This window comes from Trichosurus vulpecula, chromosome 2 (genome assembly GCF_011100635.1).
Source record: "Trichosurus vulpecula isolate mTriVul1 chromosome 2, mTriVul1.pri, whole genome shotgun sequence".
Classification (NCBI taxonomy): domain Eukaryota; kingdom Metazoa; phylum Chordata; class Mammalia; order Diprotodontia; family Phalangeridae; genus Trichosurus; species Trichosurus vulpecula.
In genome coordinates, this window is record NC_050574.1 from 35,408,726 (window position 1) to 35,419,140 (window position 10,415).

Here is a 10,415-nt window from a genome sequence, read left to right on the forward strand (position 1 = left end):
TCTCATATAAGAATATAATTTTTTTCCCGAATTATATAGAAAGGAATTTGAGTAATCATTTACCAAGTTTGCTTTCTACTGTATGTAGATCAGCGGTGACATAAAAGGATGACATTGACAGAATGCCATTGTAGTGGCAGAACTATGAATAAGGTTGCTCATTATGCAGATATCAATCCATTCTGGTATTAAAAGTTGCAACTTAGTTATTTGTAGAGAGCAACCTTGGTCCATTAACACATGTAATTGAGAACAGCAGCCAGGAGTCTTTCAGTCAAGGTACACAACTGAAAGGGTCAATAATCTTCCCATTCTTTTCTGCAGGAAAGTCCTTTATCTATAGAAATCTGATACCAGTTAAATTCTGGCATTTTCCAGATACTGGATGAACAAGATGCTGAAAGCCATTACTATACAGCATACTGCTACATAGGGACTCTTTCGTTCACTGATTCTGGCACACTTCCAAAATATACCCAACAGTCCAGTTTTATTTTTGTCTAAGAGGCTAGGAGCCAAGGATCGGATATATGCACAGGTACATATAAGCAGCAAGTAGGCTCTGAAAGTTGAAAATGGAAGACATAGTAAGACTTCCGATAACCCCAACCACATCACCCTTCTGGGACAATGGGCAGAAGACCCCCCCTCTTCTGACTGCACATCAGAGGGACAGGAGAGAGGCAGAGGAGGAAAAATTCAACAAAGTGAATATTATTTGGGATATGATTGATAAAGGAAGTGTCATCAAAATGTGCAAGAAACAACACAGGTGCAACTTTAAACAGGTAATAATTTCTTGGGCTGTGTGTATTTATATACATGTGTATGACAGTATGGCCTGGAGTCATCTAGTAAGGCAGGCAAGGAGAAATAACTTTTGATATTGGGGCCACTGTCTCACAGTTGTCAATCTGTTTGTGTTTTTTTTAATGCCTATGTTTGTGTTTCTCAGAGTCTAAAATTGTGTGCATGATATTTAAAAGGAAAAAAATTACTGGTAAATCTGTCTCTCTGTATCTTGTTAACTAATGTGAACCTCTATATGTTTTCAGAAAGATTCTTTCTCTTTTACATTTCTGAACTGTGGCCAGATTCTGGAATATAGAAGAACAGATAAGAAAACAAAGGAGAGGGAATTTTCCCCTCAGACCTATATTGTAGTTTGAATTTTTTTTATATGTGTTGAAATAAATGCTATCAAATATTTGTTTAAAATTTTTTAGAATTTGTTTTAATGGAATTAGGAGCATTTCCCACCCCCCAGAATGACTAGAGAAAAAGTTCATCTCACTATAGAGAGATGTATTTGGGGGTACCAATGAAGTTTCAGAGAAAATAAAATTAGACCAGCACTTAGAAACTGCCTGCTTATGTCATAATTAACACTTTCCTGGCTCAAAAAAAAAAAAAGAGAAAAGTTTTGTGAATCAGAAAATGACCAAAAAACAATTGAGTTTGATTTGAACATTTAATTAGATATTAAGGGAGTCTTATGAACTAAAATTAAGTACTGATCCATTTAAAAATAACATTTTGAAATTGATAACATTGCTATAAATCATATGAGACTTCCACCCATTTTTGTAATAGATTATGTTCAATTTGAATTTTAAGAAGTGCCTTGCTTCCTCCCCATGACAAAAGAAACTTATTTAAGAGAACAGGAGAAAAAAGCCCTCCTGAGAACTCCCCAATAGATGAGCTACAATGGCTTGGGGAAAATCCTCCCAGTCAGGTCCATTACTGAGTGATGAGACTGTAGTAAGGACTGGAAAAATTATGAAAAGGGGAGGAGGTGGGTGTTAGGAAAGGTACAGAGTCTTCTGCCGTCATCTCCATCTTCTTCAGCTCATCATAGCCTATGAGTGCTCAGTAGGGGGGATCCCAGCAGTGTGGACATCAGAGAAGCCCAGTTGGAAGCACAGCCCTGACCTTTGGTAAAGCTCCTTAAAACCCACAGAACTTTCTGTAAAGAAGTGTGGCAAGCACCAGCCCCACAAAGTGATACAAGGCAAAGATCCCCTGCACACAAGGGGGAAAAGGCAATACGATCGGAAGCAGAATGGTTATCATAGTCAAACAAAACCAATTTTCTGGGAAAAGGCAAAGACCATGAAAAAGATTGTACTGAGGTTTGAGTATGTGGAGCTCAACTGCTGGTCTACGAGGATGCTTGCCACTAAGAGACTGTAAGCATTTTGAACTGGAAGGAGATAAGAAGAGAAATGGCCAAGTGATCCAGTTCTGAGTTTCATCGTTTTCATCTTAATAGGAAAAAACCATTCCATCCCGTTCCTTGGTTTTGTGTTTTCTGTCTTGGAAAGGAAGAGGCTTGAGTAAAACCAAGTCTCGTACTATGTGAAGCCTTTCCCATGTAGGAAAAGCTCTTGAGGATGTGGCTGGGTGTTGTAACTTTAGTCATCTAGTTAATGAAATTTAATCATTGACTTAATGTCATGGAGAGAAAGCCCAGCTGGACATTTCTGGGGCGGGGCTGGAGAGTCTTGGTTATTAGTACTATGACTAAAATAGTTACCGACAGCCTGGATTCCCAGGCAAATTGGGAGTGGGGAAATTAGGGATACAAAGTCATAAAGATAGGGCAGCTAGCCCCTATTGTATAGGCTTTCAGCAAATCAAAAGTAATTAATTCATCACCTTCAGGGGGTGTCCTTTTTTCAAAATATTAATGAAGTGGTTCCCCATATCTATTTGGGTTGTTAAGGTTCTTTGTGGAGAACTAATTAATAATGATTGAATTGCCTGGTAATTAAAGGGATGGCTTATTAATTGAAAACACATTTGTTCCATGTTTTCAAAGTATTAATGAAGTGACTTTCCATATCTATTTGGGTTACGTTAACCCTCTATGGAGAACTAATTAATAATGATTGAAATACCTGATCATTAAAAGGATGGCCTGTTAATTGAAAAGTGATATTAGTTAGGTTTAAGGGTAGGTAGGAATGACAGCTGGTCAAGACTTGGAAAAGTAAAGAATGGAGGTCATTGTTCCTTTATTTCACATCCTTTAAGCCCTCTCGAGGGCAGAATGTTTGTCAATCTTTGCATCTTGGCATGGTGCCCAGCACCTTGCCTCTCACACTAAAGGAGTTTAATAAATATTGAGTCTTCCTAAGGAAAAAGGAAGGAAGGAAGGAAGGAAGAAAGAAAGAAAAGAAGAAAGGAAGGAAGAAAAGAAGAAAGGAAGGAAGGAAGGAAGAAAAAGAAAGAAAGAAAGAGTATTAAAAAAAAACCTTGTAGAATCCCCTTTATCCGTAAACTGAAACCATCTCTTTGGGCAAGGTCATCAGCCCTGGGAAAAAAGCTTGTTATGGGTTATAGAGTTCTTAAACAATGAAATTGGCTTGCTGAGAATTTACAAGTTTGTGTATAATGTGATTTTTAGAAGGGATTTTTAATGATTGATCTTTATAGCAGAATGTCTAAGTTCAAGGAGAAGAAGAAAAACACATGTAGAATGTTAAGTGAAATTTCTTGTGTGTGTGTGTGTGTGTGTGTGTGTGAGTCCTGGTAAATTTTTATTGCAAGTCCATAAGAGTAAAAATAATTCTATCTAGCCCTAAGCTATGATTGCCAGCTCTTGGGATGTAACTGATACTGTTTTGAGTTTGAATTCAGGAATAGTTGTCTGATAGATCATTAAGTCAGTAATCCCCTGTTCAAGAGATATGCCACAAACCACTCAGAGAAAAGGTGATCCTGAACTGTTACAGGTGGAGATCTGTATCTGGGAAAAGACTGAGGGGACAACTTTGGCATAGCCAAAGATTAGAATCTTTTTGGTTTCGTTTCCCCATTGTATTACTTCCTTTTGGTTATGAGGTAGAATCGTTACTGCATAATTGGTTGTCAACTGTGACTCTTACCTTAAGTCAAATAGAACCGAGGATGCTTTATCCTGCCATATTGAGTCATTAAGGACCAGCTTTAATGCTGTTATAATCATTTCCTTGTTTTTCTCCTTTTATAACAAATTTCTATAATCAAAACAAGTGGTCAGTAGAAATTGTGAGCACAGTGCAAGAATGTAAAATTTTACTATTTTCAGTCTAAATGTGTCATCCTATATCCCAAACAGCTAAGTTAAATTAGTACTCAGGCTTGTCATCTGCCTGCCAATACTCACATAGTCTTATATAAGATTAAATCCCTGAAATAACTCATTCTTTCTGAATGCTGTGGAATAATTGAATAAGGTTTTAAAAAGTTTCTTTGCGAGGTTAAAGTAAAAAAAGAATTCTTTTGTTTTATTTTAAGGAATAGAATTTCAGTACCACCAGCCATCTTAGTGGAAAGTAATGTTTGTCTAATATCTATTCCATTCGAATGTGATTAACAACCAAACATGTTCTATTACAAACAACATACACTGTTTATATATATATATATATATATGTATATATATATGTATATATATATATGTGAAACAGTTGTTATACACTTAAGTATATGTACACAGCCCATCCCAAGTCTTTTATTATAATTGAAGTCGGCCTCTTATAGGTAAATTCATTTGTGTAACCACTGAACCTAGGGGTAGAAAACCTTTGCCTACCAAGAGTGTTGTTACCTATGTTTTCATATATAGGATTAGATCCTCAATAGCATCTGATTCTCCTAAAGGAACTGGAATTAATTAGAGTGGAAAATTTTGAGAAAGCAGCCAGATCAGACAATCCTGTATGTCAAATGAAAGTGATTCTTGGGGGGCTTGTAAAGACCTAAAATCTCTGAAGTTTCAAGTGAACAATGGATTCCTAATTTGATGTTCCCTCTTATAGCTCTATTGTTAATAAAGTTAGAATTATCAGGTTTGAGCTGGTTTTCACCACATGAACTAGTTATTGGAGAAATAAAATTTGAGAGGCTGTGGCAATTTGGATTGTGACCTATTTTGTAAAATATTTTGGCAGGAACATTTAAGGATTCTCTACAAGTAACTTGGAACCAGAGAAGCACATCTACTGAAGAGGTTCCTTTGAAAACAAGACATTTTGCAGAGCTCCCCTGAGACCGGACAACTACATGGGACATTTGAGATCCAAGATGCAATGTGTTGATTAAATAGACATTGAGACTGGGTTAATGATCATTGTTGTACTACTTTGGCTTTTTGCTTCACTGCATCTGTATACCGAGTTCTTTTAGTTATCTTGGTGTCGTGGAAAATTTCCCCTCTAAAATTAGTCCGTAGCCCTAGACATTCTTACAATGGCTGGTACTGTGATTGGTCAATCTTGTTGTCCTTATATTAACCCATCAGGAAAAATTGGGACAAGTCTCCCATTGACAAAAAGGGGAAATTGAGGAAATTGAATGATTCTGATCCCATTTCATAATTGATTCTATTCCATATCACCCCCAGCATATTGTAAAATTGCCCAAGCCGTGTTTCTTTGTCTTTAAACCTAGTTCAGAAATTCAGCCATCCTGTACTAAATTCAGAAATTCAGTTCTCCCGCTAATCACCATATGCCATTGATTTTTCCTTTGCCTCCCTAGGGTTACGATGGAAGAAAATTGTAACAATTGTGGTGATTTTCTCATCAGTCGTGTTGTTTCTCTGCTTGTGCTTGTATAGCTGCGATAGGCTCCACTACTGCCTCCATGTTAAAAAAAAAAAAACAAACCATTCATGCACCTCTTAGAGAACTCTGCGGAAGGTATTATCAGAAAGATTGTATGAGCTGGTCACGAGGTGTGGAGTATACGCAGTAGGCCAGAGCCTAGGAATGTGACTTCAAGTCTCACAATTAATGTAAACTACCTTGAATACACGTAAACAGCAACAGAAGTTCTATCTGTCCCATGGGAAAACCTGCCTGTGACTCTGGGCCATTCTTGGTGCTAGAGCTTTTTTGTTCTGTTTCTATATCATACCTGGCCTGGGCTTGGTGTAAGGATCCACAATGTTATTGCTTCTGCTCGGGACAACTGGCTCTTGTGAGTAAACTCCCTTAATCAACCCAATTAACCTAATTAGCCCTAATAAAACCTACTAATAACCAAGCTGATAAGAGCCCCTCTTTCTTTAGTATCTCAGTATTATCTCAGAGGGTATGCCACCCTATAATTGGCATAATTAGGACAGAATAAACCTGCCCTCTTACAAATACCCCTCAGCAAAAATGCTCACTTTCACTTTGCCATCTTGGCTCCACCCACCTCCAATAATATATTTTTTTAAATAAAAGAAAGTGTAAGGGGAGATCATCACAGATCTAGGAGGGATCTCGGAAGCTAAATCCAGCCCGCCATTTTACAAACAGAGCAACTGAGACCCAGAAAGTTTAAAAGACTTTCCCAAGGTTACATAGATAGTGTTTTTATCAGAGGGAGATTTGAATCTGGAACTTCGGACTCCAGAATTAATTTAATGAGTTTAAACTCAATCTGCCTGATGAGATGATAGGATGCCAACTTCTGCCTAGGCTTGAAGAATGTGAAAACCCCCCTCTCTCCCCACACACCCATATTAGCTCCCAGTGACTCAAAGAGGCTCTATGATGTTGGTGACTGGAAATGGTGGACAGGCCCAGGGACCACCCCAAGTCATGGCCAATAAAATGTGCACAACTTCTTTTGCTCCCCCATTATCTTTCTTCTCCTTTCTCCCACCCCAGGATGGGGATTTCCTTTTCCCTCCTCAGACCCAGGATCGAAAAATGTGAACATAGCTGGAGTAGGCTGAGAAAGAAATTCCTGGAACCCTAGCTCCTGGCTGCCTTTTTCCACCTGTTTATTTTTCTGAGCCTAGGTCTGGGACTATAGTTCATTTTCCCTATCTTTGGAAATTACCCCAGATTTGAAAGTTTCCAAATCTTGGTATTTGGGCATTGGTCTCCAAGAGAGAGCTTTCCTCAACAGCAGCTTCCTGGGGGAGCCAGGGGTCATGGGATGGGGCGCTGGGGGAGAGGGGTGATGGTGTCACAAGGTCGGTGTCTTCCAGGGGTATCACGTGGAAGAAGGATTGTCTACTTGACCTCAGATGTCAGAACGATGAACAACAGTTGGGAGTTGCAGAGAGATAGTTTCTATCTGATGCCCAAAACCCCAACATTTCCTTTTAACATTGTTTTTATTTTGAGTTTCAAGTCTCTCCCTCTCTCCAGCCCCTCCCTGCAAACCCTACCTTTTAACAATGGAAGGGATTGCCTGGAGAGGTCATGGGTTTCATTTCTCACAGAAGAGGTTGGATGCCCACTTTGGGGGACATCATGGGGCTTCCTCTTTAGGTATATATTGGACCAGATGGCCCTCCTGACTCTGAAATTCTGTGATTTCTAACTCTAGTGCAAAGAACCATAAAATTGGCCACATTCTCTATAGAATGAGGGTGTTGTCTATATCCTAGGTCCCTTATGATGAAAAATGTTATCCATCCTCGAGGAAAAAAAACTGATGAAATCTGAATACAGATCGAAGCATACTTCTTTATTTTCTTTAGTGGTTTTTTTGGTCTGTGTTTTCATTTACAACCTGACATTTATGGAAATACATTTTGCATGCTTGCACATGTATAACCTATATCAAATTGCTTGCTTTCTCGATGAGGGGGGCAGGGAAAGAAAGAGGGAATTTGGAACTCAAAATTTTAAAAACAAATATTAAAAAATTGTTTTTATATGTAATTGGGGAAAGATAAAATACTAAATGGAAAAATAGTTACAGAAAAAAATATTTTAAGCCAGACAAATGAATCCTAGGTCCCTGCCTAAAGAAAGTTCTAGGGCTGAAAAAAGCCCCCACCCCACCCCCTTCTCTGGGCCCCTCACTGGAGGGAAAGGAAAAGAGAATGGGACCAAGGCCAGAGGCTCTGGGGTCTGTTGGGGGCCAGTTGTAGTGGGGTACACCAGAGCAGACACTGCCCCTCCTCCCCACCTTGGCTTAGGGCTCATGCCTGGGTGAATAGGTCTTTCTTCTTGAGGCTGCCTCATCAGTCGTGATGACGGGGCCGGATGCGGTCTCCTTGACCATAAGGAAATGTCCTGGCCTCTGTATCTGAGGCAGCTGGGGGTTGCTGTTCCTGAACCCAAGTGTGATTGGGTGGGGTTGGGGGAGGCCTGCAGGACACAGGCCATCCCCATCCCTGCCTTTCCTGGAGGTCCTGGGCAATCAAGAGCACATTGTCTTTGGACTGGGCACCCTCACTCAGATACAGGGATGCTAGAGGCATTTGTGAGAGGCCTGGATGCAGGTGGGCATAAGGAAAGAGAATTCTGGGATGTTGCTGTTCTCTTGAATAACCCCATAAGTTCCCCTGCCTTTTGTTTTCTGTTATCTCTGCTTCTCTCAGCCCTTTCCTAGGTATTTACTTTTCCTTATTTTCCTCATTGACTTTGGGTCCTGGTCAACTCTGGTCCTTTATCAGTAGCTGACGGAGACCCACCCCAGGGTGTGGGGAGGGAGCAGCCCTCAGAGGCCAGGATTCCTCAGGGAGAGGGAGGCCAAGATGCCTACCTCAGCTAGTGGGTAATAAGTGGGGAGGAGCCCCTGGGGCTGCAGCTGCCAGGGAGTTTTCCAGTATTGCCCAGCTGGTCCCTATCCAGAAACAACTCCAGCAAGGGACTCCTCCCTTAGGAAACCCCCTGGTGTCCAGATAAGGCCTCTTAGGACCCCAACGTTCCTGGCAGCCCCTTCCCACCCTATGGTTTATAATTCTCTTTTTCCAAGATCATCCCTGTTCCCAGGAGGTTGGAGCAGGTCAGGGAGAACAGGAAGAAGGAAGAGGGGGTTTTAGAACAAGCAAGACCAGTTCTGTTGGTCATAGATGTATGGGGTGGGCCTGAAATCCCCTCCTGGGGGCAGTTTAAACAAGAGAGATCCCGGAACCAGGAATTGGCTGCACCCCAGCTTAGGGCAGACCTGTCCACCCTAGGGTCTGAGGACCTGGGAAAAATCCAGATCTGGAAGCCATAACTAGAATTACTGGATGGGCGTAGGGGTGGGGGACAGAAAGAGACATGGAGACAGAGATAAAGAGAGACAGAAAGAGAGGGAGAGAGACAGAGACAGATAGAAACAGAGTGAGGAGGAAGAGGAAGAGACAGAAATAGAGACAGAAGGATGTATGTGCTTGGGGAGAAGATGGGAGACTCCATAGACCAGGGACAAAAAAAAAGCCACTGGGCCAAAATCTGCAAAGCTATACCCGGTCAGGACGTGCCAGGGATTTAGAGTTTCCAAGTCCACTCCCCTAATTTCTCAGAGGAAGGAATTGAGCCTCAGAGAGGTTGGCTTGCCCAGCCAACCCAACTGGTGCAGAGGCCAGATTTGAACCCAGGTCTTCCTGACCCCAAGCCCAGCAGCCTTTCTGGGGTTAGCCATGAGGCCAAGATGGATCAGTTCCAGTTTTGTCCAATGGTTCACCAGTCTCTCCAAGGATGCTGGCAGGTCAGGAACGGGGTGAGGAGAGACAGTTGCAAGGATGCCCTGACCCCTTGCTGGGGGATACACAGGCCTCCCTGTCACTTCAGTTAGAGCCCATGCCTAGCTCCCTAAGTGCACTGAGCAACACTCCCTTCCCTACACAGCCCCTCTGGAGAGCCCTGGTGCAGCGAGAGTCAGCTTCAGTAAGACTAATCCAAAGGAAGGGGTTCAACCCAATTCAATTCAATTCAGTTCAGTTCAACTCTAATCAGCAAGCGTTTGTGACCAACTCTGTGCTGGGCACTGGGCTAGGTGCTGGGGATACAAGACAAAAATTAAGCAGCTGGTGCCCTCAGGGAGCTTATATTCTGCTGGTGGCAAACGATAAGCAAATGCAGCCAAAATCAATGCCTGGTAATTTTAGGTGTGAACGCTAAGTGGGGAGATGAAGAGAGACCTCTTGTTGATGACTTTTGAGCTCAGTCTTGAAGGGAGATGAAGTTTCAAAGAAATAGAGGTGAAGAAAGAGAAGAGGAGAAGAAGAGGGGAAGGGAGAGGAGGGGAGGGACGGACAGATGGAAATAGAGAGAGAAGGAGGGGGAGAGAGGAGAGAGAAGAGATAGAGAAAGAGGGAGAGAGGAATGGAAGGAAAGAGGGAGAAAGGATAGATGAGAGAAGGGAAGGGAAGGGAAGAGAAGGGAAGGGGATTGAAGGGAAGGGGATTGAAGGGAAGGGGAGGGAAGGGAAGGGAAGGGAAGGAAAGGGAATGGAAGGGAAGGGAAGGGAAGGGAAGGGAAGGGAAGGGAAGGGAAGGGAAGGGAAGGGAAGGGAAGGGAAGGGAAGGGAAGGGAAGGGAAGGGAAGGGTCAGAGAGATGGAGAGAGAGACAGAGACAGAGAGAGACACAGGGAGAGAGAGACACAGAGAGAGACAGAGAGAGAGAGAGAGAGAGAGAGAGAGAGAGAGAGAGAGAGAGAGAGAGAGAGAGAAGGGAAGGGAGTAGAGGATCAAGGGGATGAG

General features: G+C 42.0%; 2 pseudogenes; one reads left to right on the plus strand and one right to left on the minus strand.

The window, feature by feature from the left end:
- Nucleotides 1-357: 357 nt before the first annotated feature.
- LOC118836322 lies at nucleotides 358-586 on the minus strand (annotated as a pseudogene).
- A 1,354-nt stretch (nucleotides 587-1,940) lies between these two features.
- LOC118836323 lies at nucleotides 1,941-2,661 on the plus strand (annotated as a pseudogene).
- The last annotated feature ends 7,754 nt before the right edge of the window (nucleotides 2,662-10,415 follow it).